This window comes from Macrobrachium rosenbergii, chromosome 36 (genome assembly GCF_040412425.1).
Source record: "Macrobrachium rosenbergii isolate ZJJX-2024 chromosome 36, ASM4041242v1, whole genome shotgun sequence".
Lineage (NCBI taxonomy): Eukaryota > Metazoa > Arthropoda > Malacostraca > Decapoda > Palaemonidae > Macrobrachium > Macrobrachium rosenbergii.
In genome coordinates, this window is record NC_089776.1 from 28,084,364 (window position 1) to 28,106,405 (window position 22,042).

The following is a 22,042-nucleotide window of genomic DNA, read 5'->3' on the forward strand; positions in this document are numbered from 1 at the left end:
TCTCGGCTAGCACTCTGCTAGGCCAGAGTTCGAGTCTCCGGCCGGCCAGTGAAGAATTAATGAAATTTATTTCTGGTGATGGAAATTAATTTCTCGGTATAACGTGGTTCGGATTCCACAATAAGCTCTAGGTCCCGTTGCTAGGTAACCAACTGGTTCTTAGCCACGTAAAATAAGTTTAATCCTTCAGGCCAGCCCTAGGAGAGCTGTTAACCAGCTCAGTGGTCTGGTTAAACTAAGGTGTACTTTTAACTTTTTCAATCCAAGACTTATATCCTCTTTCACCTACTCTAGGAGTCTTTCTTTCAAAATAAGCCTTCCTACCCTATCCCCGACTCTAAACCTTCCAGTTAGTCAAGGACACTATCTTTCATCGTTATTCCTATTCGTGCGCGAACTGCCTGTGTCTCATAAAATACCAAAACACCTGACTTTCCATACAGAAATCAAGAATCATACATTTTCCTCTCTTCGACACGACATCCTAGTACAAAAACTTCACGACCTGCTATTTCATTCCTTGCTTTAACAACACTGGTGTTTGCTTTGGGGTTGCAAACCCAATGTCACCACCCATTTGGTGACTTACCCTCTTCACGAAGAGGTTTAATTTTTATCATTATCTTTTTCTGATATTCACTTCACTGACAGGTTTAAATTTTATCGTTATCTTTTTTTCTGATATTCAACAAAGAGCAGTGGGATGATGAAGTGAATCTCTTAGAGAAGCAAATATGAAATTATATGAGGTATAATATCCTTATAGAAAAGAACATGTAAATGCATAGAAAAGGGTGGATAGGTTAGTAAAGAAGACAGTGAAAATGCAAAGAAGACAAGTAATAAAAATTGAGGGGAGAAGGTAAGCAAGAATTTTAGGGAGAAAAAAATTATACGAGTCAATGAAGAACGGAAGTTTCCTTAAAAACAGATCTCAGATGCGAGTGGAGAGAAGCTGTCTCAAATGAATAAGGTTCTGGGCACTGGAGTGGGTATTTTGAAGATATGTTGAAAAGAGAAGACGGAGTGGAAGAGGCTAGCAAAAGGTTAAGAGTGCCCATGATGGTAACTGTGTATGCAGTAAGTAGAATAATCATAGGTTAAAGAACGGGAAGGCACCATGAGTTGCTGGGATTACAAGAGGGGTGATGCAGATGTGGTGATTGCGGGACTGAGGGGCTGACAGTGTTCATAAAGTATGCCAAGACTTGAGAAATTATCTCAAGTAACCGGTGATAGGAATAATTTTAAACTGTTTTGGGCGAGAGGAATCATTTTTACTCACTATAAAGGCAATACTGATAAAGGCAACTACGAGTTATGGGAGCATTGTGAATGGTAATATAGAGATTGAATCATTATTACGTATGATAGTGAGGATGAATGCCTACACTGTAAGTAATCCTCGGTTCCCTACTTTTTAACTGTGCTTTTTATGGTCTAGGCAAGGGGCTGGGTGCGTGTGATGCTTTTCTTCTAAATTCCAGAGTTGTTGAAATCCCCAGACTCTGGTCATGAAGTTTGTATGATTCGTCTTAACGCTGTTAATCATAAGGTCATTGCTTTGAAAATTGCAAGGATGAGAGTTGGTGGACCTTTTCTTAGTATCATTATTGAAATTCCAACTAATTTATTGCAAAGGGCAGTTGAAGAAACGGAATCCCTCGTGTTCCATATGGTAGTGTCTTCGGTCCACCACTTTTTTATATCTTATAAGCAAGATACATAGTTCAGTTTTGAAAGTAAGTTTATTGCTTATGACGACAATTCTTTGGCTGCTGGTTCTTTTAAATGACATCTACCTAAAATTAGCATATTATGTCGACTATGGGAGATGAAATTAAATCTCAACAACATTTAAAGCATGATTGCAAGCAGGTCTAGGGCACAAGATATCCTCTACCCAGAAATTTTCATTGACTGTGCTTCTATGTGCAGATCATTTAAAATTCTAGGTGCCATTGGTGATTGAAAATTCAGTTTTGAGAAACAACTGTCGACCTCTCCTCCAGTAGCGCAAAATATTAGTATAAGGAGAAAGTCTTCAAGATTTTTGAAGACCTGCCTAATCTCAGGAAATATTTTAATTAATTTGTTCCCCAATAAGCTGATTATTGTTTTCTTGTTTGGTCTTATATTGCAACCTCGTATCATATATTGTTAGACAAAAACTTGAGTTTTATGAACTTTCTCAACCATGATCTTCATATCAGTCTGACAAATTCGTTTAAATAGCTAATTGTGCATCCTATACGATCTGATTATTCTTCGCATTCAGGTCTCTTCAGACCTCACTTGTCCATCCACCAACTAGAACTAGATATACAGCCAATTCCAAATCTTGCCTTATAATTTCTGTCAGGTTCAATACCACACGGCATTTTAGAAGTTCTATTCCTGTCGTGACCAAATTGTACTGCGAACCTCCTATTTCTGTCAGTGAATCGTTGGAATTTCAGAAAGTCAAACTTAGGAAATGCTTCTTTGTTGGCCAAGCTGACGTAAATATGACTTCCTAATTTATTTATTTCTCTTTTGAATAATTCTTCTCTTTCACGGTGTACTCTTTACTTCTCAATTTTCATTTATGCACCGGGCTGCCCTCCATTTTTGGGGACCGTGGTCTTGTAGAATTCTACTTTTCCAACTGGGATTGCACCCTAATGTGCAACAATGATAATAATAGTCTTTGGAAAAGGAATAAATATCCAGGGAGCGCAAGACTGAGATTAAGACAGAGATGAATGGCGTATTACGTGTGGGGGTGTTCAGTAATTTGAAGTAATATAATGTCTGTGGAAGTGACCGCTGAGTTTTAATCTTAGTCCTGGGGCCCTTTTTTTGAGGCCCTTTTTTTGGGGATAAAAAGCTTGTATACGGTAATGATAATATATATATATATATATATATATATATATATATATATATATATATATATATATATATATATATATTATATATACATATACGATGTGTTATAAATATACATAAGGTGAACTGAATTTCTCATTTTTCCTAAAGGTGTTCCATGTAAATAGCCATGATACGGAAGACTAGAAAAATCGTTGGGAAGTAAAACACTCGCGCCCGATGAAGGAAGTTGGTTATTATTAATTATGAAAACGGTCTCGACCACCTGGGACTAGGTTTTTTTCAGCGTTTTCTTTTTTTGTTGTTATTTTTTATATATATTTTTTTCGAAGCCAAAGTTTGGAAAGTTCCTGCTTTTTATTCATATATTATTCCGGGCAAAGCTTCGCTGGTTATCGAGCGCAGCGCTATTTTTCCTCTTTTTCATTCTATTTCTGAATGAGTTATATCATTCCCACTTATATCATATGCTAAAAAAAATAATTCTTTTCATTAAAAAAAATTACGGACGATCCATTTCTGATATCACAGGATCCCTTCTTACTTTCTTGTGCACAGTACTTTTGATGGGCAATTGCGGGGAGAATAAGTGTATAATGCTGCGATACTAAGTTCACTTTACTAAGAGGTAAAATGATCAAGCTTCAGAAGTATGCCCCTGGAATGGTTAAGATCCCATAACAACGGCTAATTTTAAGGTAAAAGAGCATACGCCTTGTTGTTTAAGGTTATTAACTAACGTTTGCACGAACCACGTACAATTACACATACACAATATATAAATATATATATGTATGTATATATATATATATATATATATATATATATATATATATATATATATATATATATATATATATGTATATATTGTGTATGTGTATGTGTACTTGTATGTATTTGTATGCGTGTTATCAGTGGCTGGTTCCTGCAAACGTTGTGAATTTTGTTCTTTTTAGATATATTAGTGTTAAAAACAGATACTGGAGTCAGTACTGCTATTTTCAGGAAGAGACCTTTACAGATCTAGCTTCCAATTTTTATAGTTTTTGATTTTTTAATTTTAAAGTCAACTCCATCTATACCTTATTATAATCCTGGACATCTAATTGGTCTCTTTTTCACAAGGAAATAACTTTCCTACATAAGTTCTTTTATAACAACTGCTTTCCAGGTTCCCCCTTTGACATCATTTTAAGGAAACTTCTAAACAAATATTTTACTAACATAACGAAATACTATACCGTTCATAAAATGACAGTTTATGTTACCTTTCCATTCTTATCCGATGACAGTTTTCGTTAGTAATTTACGAAAATAATCCATAAACGCATTGGTGCCATAGATTTAAAAGTAATCCCCAAAAATCCCAATATCATAGGCTCTCTCTTTAGATGGAAGGATCGACTACCACCTCTGATGTCGTTCGGGGTTGTGTAGGAGTGAAATTGTCCCAGGTGCAACCTCAGTAAATATCTAGGAACTACCGACGACTGCTCAGAGTGAGATCCGACTCCCACCGTGGGGTAAGCCACAAAACAGGCTGCCAACTGTCGAGGCCCAAATACCCTAATATAAGAATACATTCCAAGAAATGTAAAACAAGCATCAACTACAAAAATTTGAATATTACTGGTACAACGAGCAAACAGCATGAAGTGCTAAATCTTACGTCTCAAAATCAAACAATTGATCCTTTCCCTCGATTGGCAAGCTACCTCTGTATCTTTGTTTCTTACCTGACACCCAACCCCATTTTTAGTTTTCTGTAAAAGAAAACTATTGAGATGGCTTTGTCTGCCCGTCCACACTTTTTCTGTCCGCCCTCAGATCTTTGTCTTTGTAATTCTATTCACTACGGGTTAGGAACTTTTACGTTCTAGGAACTTTTTACTTTTTAGTGTCATTTATTTACTGTAGTTGAATTTAAGTGTTGTGCGAGTGTGCTTTTTAACATCATGATTTTGGGAATTTTTTTAATGACTTTTACCTTTTGCCCTTTATCGTAAAACTTAAAGAGTTACTGGTGACCATTTTCTATTGTAGATCCCCGTAATGATGATATACGGTATACCGAAACGTTGGGAATAAAATGTATGTTATCAACTTGAGATTCCTTGTCCTCATCTGATGAATATAGTGATGCGGCTGTCCCACCAGTGTGTGCGCGTGTGGGTTCGAATATAATAATATATATATATATATATATATATATATATATATATATATATATATATATATATATATATATATATATATATATATATATATATATATATATATATATATATATATATATATATATATATATATATACATACACACATATCACAAAACTCCTAAAACAGAATATTATCTCTAAAAGGAACTCAACAAGGATGTATGCAAACATCTTCCTCATATAAGTGAGGGGGACCCTTGTAGTTTTGGGTTGGCATACTAGTCAAATGCAGCCGTATCATTTATATGCACTACAACTGAATAAATAGGGTTTTTTCCTCATTCGTTGTGTAAAATGTGAAAAAAGTCACCTCTCTCTGTGAGTGCGTGAGAGTAATCCCATAATAATTTAATGCTCGGAATTATAGCGTTACCGAAATACTTCATTTGCAACAGTGATATTCCGTATCATTTCGGTCCATCACATAATATCATAATTGTTATTATTAAAAGGTCCTCTTTACACACGTGATATTTATCTACTGTACAAAAAAATGCAAGAATTCCGTCTCTTCAAAACCTAAATCCTAAATATCACTCCTGAACTCAGATATACTCCGTGGCACTATTCGTTACAGTGACTTTATTCCAAATTACTTTGGTAAAGACTGAACTTCAAATGTATTTAGATACTAAGCATAAACTAGTAAAACGGTTAAGTTCATCAAACTGTCATTATCATCGTATCAAAGGACGATACACGATATGGATCATTTTCTTCAATTATATCTGAATGGCTAATTGATTTGTGAATATATTGTTATTTATACATTAGTTACATTTTGATATATATATATATATATATATATATATATATATATATATATATATATATATATATATATATATATATTTAGAGAGAAAGATATAGAAGAGAGAAAGAAAGAGAGAGAGAGAGAGAGAGAGAGAGAGAGAGATTACAGTGCTCTTATAGTAATTACTAACCCGCAGCACGAAGCGGTCCTAAATAAGTGTAATCCTTGAATGAATGTTGTTTCTTTAATTAACTTTTCAGTAGCAAAATGGCCTCCAATTACTTTCATTTTCATTACAGCATTAGTTATATTACATTTAATAAATCATTCTCTCTCTCTCTCTCTCTCTCTCTCTCTCTCTCTCTCTCTCTCTGAAACAGCTGAATTATGAATGAAGTTGGCAAAACCGAAATTTAGGATGCAATGTATAATATATAAACATATATATATATATATATATATATATATATATATATATATATATATATATATATATATGTATATATATATATATATATATTATATATATATATATGTATATATATATATATATATATATATATATATATATATATATATATATATATATATATATATATATATATATATATATATATATATATATATATATATATATATATAATATATATATCCTCTCTCAGGAAGTTCTTGAGAATAGCTGAAAAAAAGTGTTTGCAATAAAAGTTAATAAATAAATGAAAAATAACAGCATTTTTTGTCTTTTCTTCCAGGACTTCAGCTCTGAGGGTAAAAAAGTATAGGAGAACGGAAAAATATTGTCTTAATGTAGGAGAGGCCACTTGTGCACTGGCATTTTACGATTATGTAGTATGTATGAATATATGTGTATGTGTACATATATACATATATATATATATATATATATATATATATATATATATATATATAAATATTAATGTGTGTGAAGATGGAGCCTTCAAAGTAAATTCTTTCATAAAAGTTATTCATCCACTTGTATTTTATTAACCAAATTCAGATATATTTGTAATGTTTGTGTAGGTGCAGGTCAGAAATGAAGAGTAAACAAAATTATCTATAAGTAAAAAAAAATCTACCTATACCGAGAAATTGTAGAGCGAAAAAAGGTCATCCAATATTTCCCCAAATATTTTGATCAAAAGAATAAACACGGACGGCCCCAGTCTTCTGTGGATTAATAAGAAATTCTATAAAAATATACTGTATACGCACACACACATAATATATATATATATATATATATATATATATATATATATATATATATATATATATATATATATATATATATATATATATGTATATACTGCATATGTTTGTATGTGTATACACGTCTGTGTATTCACTTATAAAAACTTTCTTGTTTTCTTGATTTTTATTATATACACATTAAATGTTATCATATCTGACCAAAGTAATACGACTGAGTGAATTCATATAAACAAATCGCTCTCTCTCTCTCTCTCTCTCTCTCTCTCTCTCTCTCTCTCTCTCTCTCTCTCTCTCTCTCTCTCTCTCTCTCTGTATGTATGTATGTATGTGTATTTCCCTAATGGGAAAAAGAAATATCGGTTTAGGATATCAGTAATAACTCGTAAATTTTCACCTTTCCCTTACGTTTCGTAGTTAGTAGTTATGGGAGTTGCAATAAATATTACCACAGTCTTACCAAGTTATTACATTTTGTCCAAATGAATAAAACGAAAGGGATAATGTTACTTTAAAGGTAAAATTCCTTAGATGAATCTCTACCGCTGGATGCTTGACTGATTTAATTTGAGCGATCACTTCATGTTTTCTTGCGTCGCAATTAATGCTAGATTTGTATTCTCAATGGCACGAACCCCATCTCAATACCGTCCTTTGTAATGAATTCCAACTGGTCGAAATTACCATTGATTTACTTGTACCTCGTACAGAAATCTTATAGTCCACGGATTTCGAAATCTTTAGGGTTACGTTCCCTTCCAAGAAAATGAATAAATTTAAGGCATTTGCAACCATGAAATGCAAAATCCTGGGGGAGTGACTAAGGATGTTTAATATTCAACGTTTCCTTGTTCATTCATATAATTCTTCAGCATCAGTATTAGTGTCAGGAATACCAAGGGTAAATATTGTGATGTCTTTTAAGAAACGAGTCCTAATCTCTGGAAAAAAAATTAATATTATCACAAATCAAATTTAAGAACAATTAAACAAATGAAATGAATACAAAACTGGACAAGTTATATTTTCAAAACGATTACCAATCTCAAACAATTTATTACAGCTTCCAGGTCAGTCATGAAAGCAGGTGCTATTCAGTTTAAATATCTAGAAAGACGACCATGTCAGAAAGAGAAAAAAAGGTAAAGTGTGCCCTGGAAATATCTTTCAGTACTGTTCCAGCGTTTGGCAACAAGTTGGAAAAAACGATATGGGAGGAGGTGGGGTAGGGGGGTGGGGTGGAAAGGGGGAAACGGATTTCTGTCGTTTCCATTTCCTGAGATTACACGGGAAGGTGGTAGGACACTCTCCCTGTTTCCGTTTGCTCTCTGTTTGACTTTGCAATTTCTACCTCTATTTCACTTCTCTTTCGAATTCCGTTTTGTTTGCTTGTTCTGTTGCAACTGGGAATGCTTGATTGAACCTGCATTTTGCCAACATATGCATTTACATACATCAAAGGTACACTTTTCTCTGACTGAAATATTGCATCATGTCTATTCACATTCATTACTATTTACAGCCCAGCGAGCACGCACACACGCACTCACGTTTTATAATATATACATACATATATATGTATATATATGTATGTGTGTGTGCGTGCATGTGTGTGCATCTATACGTCTTTCCTAGCTACGAAGCATGGTTCCAGAGAGAGCTACCATTCCATTTCTAAACAGACTTCTGCAAGACGGTTGTTTAGCCCACGACCTAATCCAGCCTAACAGCGACCACCTACGAGACGCACCGAAATCATCCTACCTCTCCCGTTAACAAAAAAACGGGTTTTTTCCTCTACACCTTGATATATATATATATATATATATATATATATATATATATATATATATATATATATATATATATATATATATATATTTTCTTGATCTACATTTTAATACCCGTGTGTGTGTGTGTGTAGAGAGAGAGAGAGAGAGAGAGAGAGAGAGAGAGAGAGAGAGAGAGAGAGAGAGAGAGAGAGAGAGCCCTCAAAGAAACGCCAATCAATATTAAGTCAACAATTTTTCCCTTCCTTTCTCTGAAAAGAAAATTCCGATACATTATTAGGAGCAAAACCCAAGTATCCCACAGGACGAGCGACGAAGACAATAACAGGAAGCTCACTCGAAAATCAATATATCGAAAAGGGATAAAGACTGAATATAAAAAATAAAGATCATCGATGAGGCTTTAGGTAGGGAAAATAGATTTAAGCCTCCGCGTCTAAACCATTAACTGATGTAAGGGAATTAGTTTCGATATAATGCACTGTTAGTGTTGCCATTACTATTTTATTATCTATCTGTTTTCTGGGAAGGGTTGATTGCACCAAAGTTTTCAAATCTCTCTCTCTCTCTCTCTCTCTCTCTCTCTGTAATATATATATATATATATATATATATATATATATATATATATATATATATATATATATATATATATATATATATATATATATATGATATTTTGATGTTGAACATTCATAAATTTATGCTTTACAATACGTACCTTAATCTCTACAAACCTCCTAGGATTCGAATCCGGGGGGTTTCTGTTTCTTTTTCTCCTGAGAATAATTAAGCATTATTGATCACAATAACTCTCTCTCTCTCTCTCTCTCTCTCTCTCTCTCTCTCTCTCTCTCTCTCTCTCTCTCTCTCTCTCTCTCTCTCTCCTACCAAAGGAAACAAGCGAAACGAAATCTTTGGGGTAAAATGGCCATTCTGTGATGGCCAATTTGACTTTGCATTACGAAAGCAATTAACAAAGCTGGAATGGCCCAGAAGAGTCTATCTTTTAATTATGCCCTGCCATTAATCCTTCCAAATGTAAAACGCAACCCTGTAGAAATGGATACTGTCGATTCTCGAATATACCGTAAACACGGATGAATTATTATGAACTATTGAAACGAGTGCATGAGTAAACTGTAAATGAGATGAGGAAAAGACATCAAAAGTAATCTAACACATATCAACAATGAGGTCATGAGAAATACATAAATAATTTCGAAAATCTACATTCTGCCCAAGTCTAAATTCTATCAATTCCCCCCCATGTCAAATCAAGAAACATCTGGCAGACCATCATTAGTAAAAAAAAAAAAAAAAAAAAAAAAAATCGATCTGATCTAAATTTTCAGTTCTGCTTTTTTTTTTTTTTTATCTGAGAACTGAGTCTAATTATGTGGTGCTGTGCTAAATAATATGCTAATGACACCAATAAAAACAGTGTCTTGAATGTCACAGACGAAAAAAGGACGAATAAGGCCAAAATGATCAAGACCATCTTTTTATAAATATGAAATATTAGCAACTTTATTATTAGTGAACATACTGTACTAGTCATCATATTAATGCATTCAACATAGGTATGTTAAGGTTAATAATAATACCTAAATACATGAATTATATTAATAACAAATGGTGAACCAGTGATCCTGGAATTCGAGGCATACATTAGTTTCAACATGGACACCAAATCCTAATTTGCATGAGGGCTGACACGATATTAATAAATTTCATCTGCACCTAAATACACATGCTACATGCAAAATATACAGTAATGTTCATATAACAGTATATTCATTAAACAGACGTGGCACCACAGAGTTCCCATTGCTACAGTCCTCCAAAACACAGGTGTGCATTTACCAGTGTTTATCTATAAATGATACATACAGCGTTATCATGGCAAGTGATATATAAAAATGAGTTTAATTTTTCTACATGATCTGCTTTGCCTTAGCATCATTCCAAATTTGAATGAAGCCGGATTAATAGTCACAGAGGTATAAACAATTTTACACATTTTAAAACGTAACCTGATTAAAATATTCACCATAGCTTCATTTGCATAAGGGTTAACATCAGATCGACAACTTTCATTGGCCAATATGCGAAGATGATGTAATGGAATACAGAAAATTTCCCACTGGCTGTTTTGGAGAAGAAAATCTTTTTAGGTTTTCAGCAATATCCAGTCTGGCCGTCATGTCACAAGATTAGCGTCATCAGAACTTTTAAAGAAATATTTGGGAGGCAAGTACCAAATTCTTAAGTTTCGTCAAATTACATCCACACCCTTCTTCTCTTGACCTACGACAAAATGTATCCATATAATAATAATAATAATAATAATAATAATAATAATAATAATAATAATAATAATAATAATAATAATAATAATAATAATAATAGCTACACGAATCTATTCACTTTACTATAATGAACCCTTCTTAGATAGTGAAATGAATATCATCTAAGGGAATGAGATGAGCCTATATGGAACTCTACATGAAGAAAACGATATGCAATAAATAAGGCTAATTCATTTTGTTTTATCGGGAAAAATGCTTACATGCTCTTAAGACGTTGATACAACCGAAGATGGTAACACTTGAGGATAAGTCTCTCTCTCTCTCTCTCTCTCTCTCTCTCTCTCTCTCTCTCTCTCTCTCTCTCTCTCTCTCATGAACATACATACATTTGCGTATATTACTGAATGAAAAGGTCAAGTGGGTTTAGTTACAACGATTTATCAAATATCTCGAGTCATAAACAAATATATACTTTACTCGTCATGAAAGTGTTCAACATATTTGATGCAAAATAACAAATTTATAAGCGTCGATAGTTCCGGAAATCATTTCTTACTTCCTTCGCCAGACAATAATGAAATGTGAAAAAACAATTATAGAAAAGAACAGCCTGAGGGACGGAGAAGATAACGTCTTAATCAAATGTCCGGATATTAAGAACAAAGCCTCGTCTTCCTCTGGGAAACGAGCAGCCCTGGAGGAGAATTTTATTCAGGTCAAAGAAAATGACTTCAGCTGGGATATGCTTCAAGTGCAAAGAACCAACGAAGTTGGAGATCGAGAGGGAACAATCTCAGTACTGGTACCTGGTTTATCTCCTTTCCTATATTCACATTAAACAATCTAAGTCACCTGGTTTATCTCCTTTCCTGTATTCACATTAAATCGTGTTTCGCGTTTAAGCATGAGATCCAGTAAAGAATAAATGAACTTAGACTATCATTATCATTATTACTTTTAATATTATTATATACTGTCCTGTACTATTCTTTGTTTGTATGACAGTTTTGGTTGGTGCATTATCTGTCAAATCTATAAAATCATCAACCCAAAACAAAAATCAAACCAATTTCATTGACTTCCGCTGTTCTTTTTATTACCATTGATATTGTACAATTTATTTATGGAATCTATGACAGGATTAGTCGTATTTCATTTTTTTATTTAAATAAATAACATGGTATTTAATTTTCCTAATATAAAATAAATAAAATTCGTCATTCAATGTTGAAACAACTAAAATGGAAAAACTTGCGCATCAACTGAATGGCGAGAAACTGTCAAATCCTTCACTGATACACACCAGAACCGAAACTTAGACCACAGTTCACCGAGAGACCCCATACCTCCGCTATGCTAACCCTATGAGTATATACAGTACTTCTTTCTACTTGTCTCTCAGTGTTCATGCCTTCCGAGATAGCATCTCGGTATGGGTGAAGAGATTTTGATGATAATTGGTTGGAAAGATTTTGTCCGATTTCCTCCAGATGATGAACTTTTGGTAGACGGTGATAAATATTAGGGGTGGCATCTATGGCAAAAATCATCAGCTCTTCCCGAAAAGTTAATCTTCTGGGGTGGATTACCAAAAGAATCTTTTCAAAGCCCTGACAGATATTCATTCACAAGCTTTAATGTGCTCATGAATCAACAGACCAGACAGACAGATGTCTGAGTGTGAAATAAACTCTGTGTAAAAGTTCTGAAAAAGTTTTGAACTGGGGAGCATATTTCTTTTGCTATATCTTACTTTTTTCCAAAAAGTATATATATTTTCATCATAATTGTAACTTTTAAAAGCAAATAATTTGATGAATAACTTTTTTTTTTTTACTATTCAGCAAAAACCTGGGACCTGAATACTGTGAATAACCTCTTATCTATACCGCGAAATAAATTCAGAAACATGAACGTTTCTCCCATAGGCTGAATATTCTCGCCACAGAATTGCATTGATTACGAACACCTAAGAGATGGGTTAACAAGAGAGTCACCATCCTACTTATAAGAAAATCTGATATAAGCAATAACACCGACAGTTTCCAGGTCCCTGGTTAATTACTTGTAGCCTCTTACGTTCCTCCTCGGGAGAAATGGGAGTACTGCCAGATCTGCTGCTTTTTGTTACGATGAATCGAGACATCAACTAATATCTGGGAGAACCTTGGGAAAAGAAATAACATTTTTTGGTCTTATCTAAGTCATTTTCTATGTGTGTTCGTTTGTATGTGTATGTATGTTTGTGTGTTTGTTCGGATATATACATTAATTTCCCTCTAGATTCCCGAAGCGATTCGCGGCAATATTCCATATGAAGAATTAATCAAGAGGACAAAAACATATCAGCATTGCACAAATAGTAAATAATAACTGTATTGTTTTCTTTTCAGCCTCCCCGACTGGTTTCTGGGAAACCTCACGAACTTCCAGGATTTTTAATCATTTCACAGGCATAGCAATATGCCAGAAGGTTAAGCGCTGAGACATAAGTTAATGAGAGAGAGAGAGAGAGAGAGAGAGAGAGAGAGAGAGAGAGAGAGAGAGAGAGAGAGAGAGAGAGAGAGAGAATATATATATCGATGGCTGAGAAACAGGTTGGTTGGTTGGTATAGGTTAAGCCGGTATTATGCCAGCAAGATCCCTTGCACAATCAAGGCCCGAAAGTGATGGTAACGCGCTTAAATGAAAAGGAGGCCTGGTGTTGACGTCAGGACTCGGACTCAATAACCGATAGGACTGAGAAGCAGAGAGAGAGAATGTATGAGTACCCTTTGTGTGTGTGTGTGAGAGAGAGAGAGAGAGAGAGAGAGAGAGAGAGAGAGAGAGAGAGAGAGAGAGAGATAGGAAACTATCAACTTTATCCCGACCTTGGTTCAGTTTACTAAATCATGTGCCTGTGTGGGATAAAAAGAGAATCTAAACTGTACAGTCCAAAAATTATAATTAATAAATAAATCATATTATGAAATCGACCGCTATTTATGGTTAGTTAAATATTACTCATGCATCGGATGCAATCCTAATTAAGTAAAAAATTAAAGTTGATTACACACTTCACTCACTATGCAAGTAAAGTATTCCGGTAAGGTACTTGGCAGGAAAGCCTCGACAGAAAACTCTGTCATAAAAAAAAAGGAAAAACATTCAAAGAAAAGAAAAAAGTACAAACATTTAATTGTATCAAAAGAAAAAAACATTCAAACTAACTAAATACAACACAAATAATATATAGTGAGGTGAGAATAACATTTGGATAAGTGCACTGTCAAATCACTACGCTAGCAAGTTAAGGCGCATCCCGTGGCTTAAGACCAAAGGCTACATAGTCCCCACGGAGTATAAGGCAAGTGATTGTTTAACTGCATTATATCAAAAATCATAAATATCGATACAGATGCCATGCAATCAAGCAAAATATACATATAAGTTGGGGAGGAAGGCAAACCAGCAACCCTTGTTCATACGAATATCAGCAGTATATAAATTATGAAATTTCGAAACAAATCACGCATTTGTTAAAGTAAACAGAAAATGACTTACGATCTCATTAACATACCAGTTCATCCTCAGAAGACAGAAGGGGGAAAAGTTATTTAGAAGGATAACTAATAATCGAAGTTTAATATTCATGTAACATTACATTAAATGTATGGATATTTTACCTTCACGATAAAATAGGCTATGTCAATGGAAAAAAAATTAAGGATAATTTTTGTAAACGTCAACTTGAAAACTCTTCTAACATATAAAGGAATTATGAAAAATATAATGGTATTCTTTTCGGAAAACAGATGATAACGTAACTGTGAGTGAAAAGATCTCACCCTGAATTACACGTAGCCTACATCTGTTTACGTAGTTACATAAGGAGTTGCCAAATTTTTTTGCGAAAATTACTATGAGTGAACATAGGTTATATCATCAGTCATGAAATCACAGGATTAATGTATTTTGTGTGTGTGTGCGTATATATATAGTTTATATGTGTGTATGTGTGCGTGTATATACTGTATGTGTGTGTGTGTGTGTATATATATATATATATATATATATATATATATATATATATATATATATATATATATATTATATATATATAAAACACTACTGAACGACAATAAAGGAGATTATTATTACCAAAAATTATTTTTGTTAATAATTTTCACAACCAAACATTCAGGGTCATATCATGAAAGTTCGAAATAATTACCACGTACGAGATCATAAGGCTCTCTCTCTCTCTCTCTCTCTCTCTCTCTCTCTCTCTCTCTCTCTCTCTCTCTCTCTCGAGGATAAAATCTGTAACGGAAACGTCTCAGTTTTCTTTAAGAGTTTCTCTCCCCACCAGAAACTATGTACGTTTGATGGATTTTAACAATCCCACGAGGAACCAACTACTTTTCCTTTTTTATGGAAAACTTATTTTTGTCTATGTTAACTCAAGCAGAGAATTCTGTGTCTGGTCTCTACCCAACTGTGATGGGTTGCTGAGAACCGAAAGATCAACAGATTACTCACGAGTCATGTTCTCTCCGGAAATATATATATAAAAATATCTATTTATATACATATACATATATATATATATATATATATATATATATATATATATATATATATATATATATATATATACATATATATATATATATATATATATATATATATATATATATATATATATATATATATATATATATATAGTAACAGGAACTTGAGTATCTTGAAATGCAGGAAAATACTGATAATTGTATTTTTTAAAAGTGCGATAAGTGACTACCGTTAAAAGAAAATCACTGAGCGATCAATCAAACAAAAAAAACTAAAAACGCGCCTGTCTTTTATAATTAAATAAATAAATTCATTCTTGTCTTTAATCGATTGTAAGAAACAAGCTAATAAATTCACTTCTAAATTTCAGTGATCCAGTAGCCTAGTTAAAGAGCGCATTAATACTACCGTATGTCGAGGAATCTGAAAAGCAACACACTAAGTAAACCATATTTCATAGGAGACAAATACCCATTCTGATTTCCATTTCAGCTTAAACTCTCAGTCTGTAGGATTACTGCATCATGTTTAAACTTTATCATTTCTATCTGTAATTCATTGGGAAATGGTCCTTGTAATGGTATCTAACCTACGCTACGCAGGTTCATTTATCATTAAAGATCATTGTAAAGGTGAAGGTTACGCGCTTTGAATAATTAAATTATATACACATACACACATATGTACGCATGCATGTTTGTATAAATACGAGCAAAAGTCACAAACTCAGCCACAGCGGTTTTTTTTACAAACAACGTTGTGGCTGATAACAAATACATCTGTTGTGGTTTAACTTGAACACAGAGCCATAAATGTTGCCTTAACACGTAACCACGGCCATAAGCTTTAATGGTAAGTCATATGCACAGATGCCTTCATAGCTTCACAGTTGTCGCTGATTAAGTGTTTCTGGCACAGTCACGGATAATAATTATCTCCTGACACTTGCACTCCAATTACGGTCCGCATAACCGCATTGCCGAAGCACGTGAATGTGACTAAACCTAATCATTAATGTGATTAAAAGTTGCAAGCTAATTGGCATGCAACTAATCCAATTTACATTTAATGTCACTGAACCACGAAATCCACTTTCATCTCTCGCAATTGAGTGCAAGCCCTCTTCCAAGCAACCCGAAGCACTTCGCAGGGTTATCTCATGAAATATAATTATTATAATTCTTCTCCTGCCTTTTTTTTCCTCTCCTTCAATTTCTTTTTTAACGGCAATAAAAGTCGTCGCAAAAATATATTTCCAATATAAAAAGGGAACCACTAATGGAGCGCGAGATGAGATGAGAAACTGGCGGGTATGAAATTAGTTTAATTACACTTATTTCTTCATAAAGATTCAAAATTCAAAATGAATATTTTTTAGTAAATGTTTGTACACTATATCTATTTATAATCAGCCAAGTGAATAACACCAGACACTCATAATATACATAATGTAAAACATCAACGTCAATGAATTATAAAAATGGTCATAATGACTGAGAAAAAAATGAAATCGGCTAATAACAATATTGCTGAAACGCATACCTCAAGTAAGACAATAGCACGGGATTCTGCATAATCCCTTCCAGTCCGTGTTTCCCTAAAAGGGTTCCAGGAAACGACCTTCATCTGGCCGTAATTTGTTAAGCTTCGATTCATCCATCACCTGAGTCGACACCTCTGTCCTTCCTCAGAGTGAAAACCGAATCAAAAAGTGAAGGATATATCTGACCTTTTTTCTTCCTACAGTTTTCAGACTAATCCAGGTACGGATTAGTCAACATTTAATGATCAGCTTTTTAGATATGAGGTAGGATACTACATCCCTAAACACAACTTCTAAATATTGTACTGTAACCCATTTATCTTATAAATCAACAAAATACTATTATGTGATGAGTTCTATTTCCATAAATGATATTTGACTTTAGATATGAACGATGTCATGACAATTGAGTCCTGGGCAATTATTGTGTTCCAGTCAAATGAGTCTCGATCATTTGCGTCTCTCTCTCTCTCTCTCTCTCTCTCTCTCTCTCTCTCTCTCTCTCTCTCTCTCTCTCTCTCTCTCTCTTTGTCCCAAAATATGCACGTTTAATAAAAGATGTATTTTTCATTAGCAACCGGAACATTTGTTATCAATAACATTCCTATTGATAAAAAGATTGCAGAATGCATTTCATTGACAGAAAATTTAATTCACAGAGCCACCTTTAAAGCCATACAAATTCTATATATTCCACATTAGAATCCACTTCAGTTATTCATGTTATTTTTTATCAAACCATTCCATTATTTAATAACAGGACTGTATTGCTCATTCTGTTAATTAAGGACACTAATTCATAAATTAAGCCCCATACTGTTTCCATTTCTTTGACTACCAATGTAAAAATCTTGGCTGGACAAGAATCTCTCTTTCGGTTTTTGTGTCATAACTGACTGTTTCTTTCACACACCAATAAACTTCAGAACACAGAATTGCTTTTGTCATAAAGAGATAAATTCTTTTCCCCTGCTAACACAGAAGCAATTTTTGCCGTTGAAAGTTCATTTTTTGACGAAAGCATCTCAATGATATGTCTTGTATTCTTCCGTAAGGATATTGTAGGTTCTTTTAACAAAACACTGCATGGAGTTTTTTACCCACCAGCTTTTTCGTGAAGTCAAGGTTGCGGACAAGCCGGAAGTATTTGACCGATACACAAATATGATCCTATCTAAAAGGAACTTATAATCATCTTTATGGGAACCTGATCACGAAAAGCTTACAGGAATTGACTCTTTCGTGTCTTGAAAATAATTTGAAATTAATATTTTATCATATGTTAGCAATAACACAGATATAAACACGGCAAATAAAACATTAAGCTTTACTCTTTAAATAAGTTTCCCAAAATTTGAAGTTCCAAAGAAAAATCAGTTGCATTTATATTATCTTCGTACTAAAAGAAACCATATTAACTATAAATAAAAAATTGCTAACAATGATGACAAAACAAAAAATAACCAGGTAACACAAAATCAGGTATAGCAAGAAGAGTACAAAACAAAAAAGTGATTTATAATAGAAAAGCAAAAACAAAATTAAAACACAGCCGTATCAAAGCACAAATATACAACCCTTGACGCCAAATACAAACAAAATAAACGGAGACAAACAATTACAAAACGGCAGTAGGTTAATCAGTAACACAGGAGAAAAATTAAATGAGACCAATAACAATATGAATATTTAAAAACCAATAACACAAATATCACCGGGTTAATAAGGGATCTTTACCTCCAAAGAACAAAAAAAGGTCAATCACAAAAGAAGCTTTACGATAAACAAGGAAACACTTAAGAGGTATCGATCTAAATGAAAAACACATATAAAAGACGAGAGTGAAATCACAGAATATCATCAATCATTCCTTTTGACGATGGATGTTATATCGCTACATGCTTGGAAGTAAAATGTCAAGGGTCAACAGCATCGACGAGGAATAATTAAAGAGATTACAACCAAAGTATCTGTTTCTGGCGGATTCTCTGTCTAGAGTCGAGTTAGATTTTCAAAACATGCGACTTTAGACCTTTCTCTACGTTAGTCTGTGCCTCTCAATATACTCTTTTTTTAAACTTTCAGGCATTCAAATGAATATATTCAAGACTTTACACATAAGGCTGGCTTACTTCTTCAAATAAAACTTTAAGACTATAAAACCATACTACTTTCCTTAATAAGGTATTGCTAAGCTGGAAATAATTGTTTCGTTTATATAACACTGCTAACATATAATAAAAGATTTTTTTTCTACATTAAAAAGAAAAAATGGAAAAATAGCGGGAGACATTATAAAAAAAACTTTATATTGTGATTTTAAATGTTTTCATTTTATGCAAACAGTTGCACAAATGCAGTTTGTGAATATATATATATATATATATATATATATATATATATATATATATATATATATATATATATATATATATATATAGAGAGAGAGAGAGAGAGAGAGAGAGAGAGAGAGAGAGAGAGAGAGAGAGAGAGAGAGAGTCGGGGGGGAGGGGTGTGATGGAACAAGACCTTATGTATTTTAAAAGATTGTCATATTTTAGGTATTTAGGAAGGAAATACAACCGAACCATTCGTGGGTACAGTCTTTTAACTGCCACTGAACTACGTCCGTAATTTGACAACCTTTACACATCTTCGAAGGGCAAGGTAACAGAGGTATGGTCAGTAGGTTTATGTTATCTGGCTTCTTTAAAAAGCTAATCCATAGTACTAATATTAATATTTCTTGAGCATACGGTTTTATTTTTATGTATTTCATTTGAAACTTCATGCTAAATTCTTGAGAAAACAAAGGTAAAATGCAAACAAAACCGATATCTAGTTTAATAAAGCCCACGAACTATATTTTAGACACTTTAAGCCTTAGGAACATGTATATTTAAAAAAAAATAATTTATATAATATTAACAGGAATGCTAACTTATGGACCAAAATGACCTGCTGTAAACATTCAAAGCAAAGACACAAAACCAAAAAGAAAAACAAAGAGAGAGAGAGAGAGAGAGAGAGAGAGAGAGAGAGAGAGAGAGAGAGAGACACCAACTCAAGATCTAGGAGACCTCTGCGAGAGACAACACAATACAAGAGGAAAGGTCAGTTAAAATTTCGGGAGGCTCCCCACACCTGTAACCACTTACGCCATTTCTACGATCCCTTGACAGATGGAGTCTTCTTCCTTGTTCTCCATTCTTGATTGCGTCATCGCATATCTTCCTTGTTCTCTTTCGCATTTGGTTTTAGTGGCGTCCCTGTTGGTGCTGTGTTTAATTTTATTGATAATAAGTGTATAATATTTAATCATATTGTTTTGAAAATTTGGAACGACAACTAGGAAGTCATGTTCTAATCCAAACAGGTGAGTCAATTGGGTTAGTGCATTATTCGTTACATAAAAAATACTTCAACATCATATTCTTCGTTAAGTTATTAATTGACTGATTTTATTGCCTAACATTATCCCATTTTTCATAAAAAAGAAAACTGAATTGGTTTCACTCTAATTCATTAAAAATAACTAACAACATGTTCTGAAATCATCAACAATTAATGAAATTCATTCAATCAGCTGAAGTGTAGCGTCATCTGGCTGATCAGTATAAGGATAATATTTGCAATCAGATATAATAAAATCGAGAATATTTTTAACAGAACCACAAACCACCAACCAAGCAACAGCTAACACTTGGTTGGCCCCCCTGCAACAGGTGGCCCACCGGGTCGTAAAAACCAAAGGGGATAAAAAAGAAAAAGAAACACACTTTCGCCACTCGAGACTGACATTTAATTCCAACTGGACGGAATCATATAAAAGGCGAAAGTGGGCTTTTAAGGAAAAAGCCATTACACAAAATAAGCATCCCGCCACCTGACCTGGAAGGACTCGGTTCCTTGCACGTCATGGAATGCGAGATGCAGAAACGTAAAATGCAGAGCCAAAAGGAGACGTCTTTAAAACACGTGATGTGTAGTATCTTGTCTTGATACTTATGGGGTAAAAACTGTCAGTTAACTCGAGTAATGTTTCCGTCAAATACACACATAATTCAAATTTCCAAAATTCAACCAAAAAAGTAGCGGCCAAGTTGACAAATTATTTGCATCATCATTATTACTTCGGCGATGCAATGATTAAAAAAATAATTCAATAAACTTTAGAAATTAACAAATGATATGTAATTATTATTTTTTTTGCCTGGACTTAGGAAAGAGTTCGCAAGCACACCAAAGTGAAAACGTGGCAGCAACTGAAGATCGACGCGAGCGCCACCACCAAATTATCCTCTCACGGCAAGACCACGAGAGCCACTAACTTGTTTTCTGCCATCGCACCCCGATACTACGCCGCCACACGACCACATGACGCACTTACACACATACACTCGCACACTCCATATCACTCACAGGAACATACAAAGGTGATCGCTCTCTCTCTCTCTCTCTCTCTCTCTCTCTCTCTCTCTCTCTCTCTCTCTAATTTTACTGTGAACAGTTAAATTCAATAGTTCGTCGACACTCACTGGGCATAACCTTTTCAGCGCGGAACTCACCAGTTTCGCTTTCTGAGCAAGTGCCTGCAGACTTTTAAGACTGACTGTACAGTAGTTTATTTCCAGTGCTTAACCGATTTTTACCCATGCTGCCTCTCTCTCTCTCTCTCTCTCTCTCTCTCTCTCTCTCTCAAACACACAATTTTCACCAAATACCACATTCTTGCTGATTATAAACATCATTAACCCCCTCCACCCACCT

The 22,042-nt window shown here is 33.9% G+C and overlaps 1 protein-coding gene across 1 annotated transcript in view; it reads right to left on the minus strand.

Moving 5' to 3' along the window:
- Positions 1 to 21,591, minus strand: part of LOC136825035 (Kv channel-interacting protein 4-like) — an 884,172-nt gene extending 862,581 nt beyond the window's left edge. The window contains exon 1 of the mRNA XM_067081079.1: positions 21,516 to 21,591. The gene's annotated coding sequence lies outside the window, so the exon portion shown is untranslated. The remainder of the gene's footprint in view (positions 1 to 21,515) is intronic.
- Positions 21,592 to 22,042: the final 451 nt, after the last annotated feature.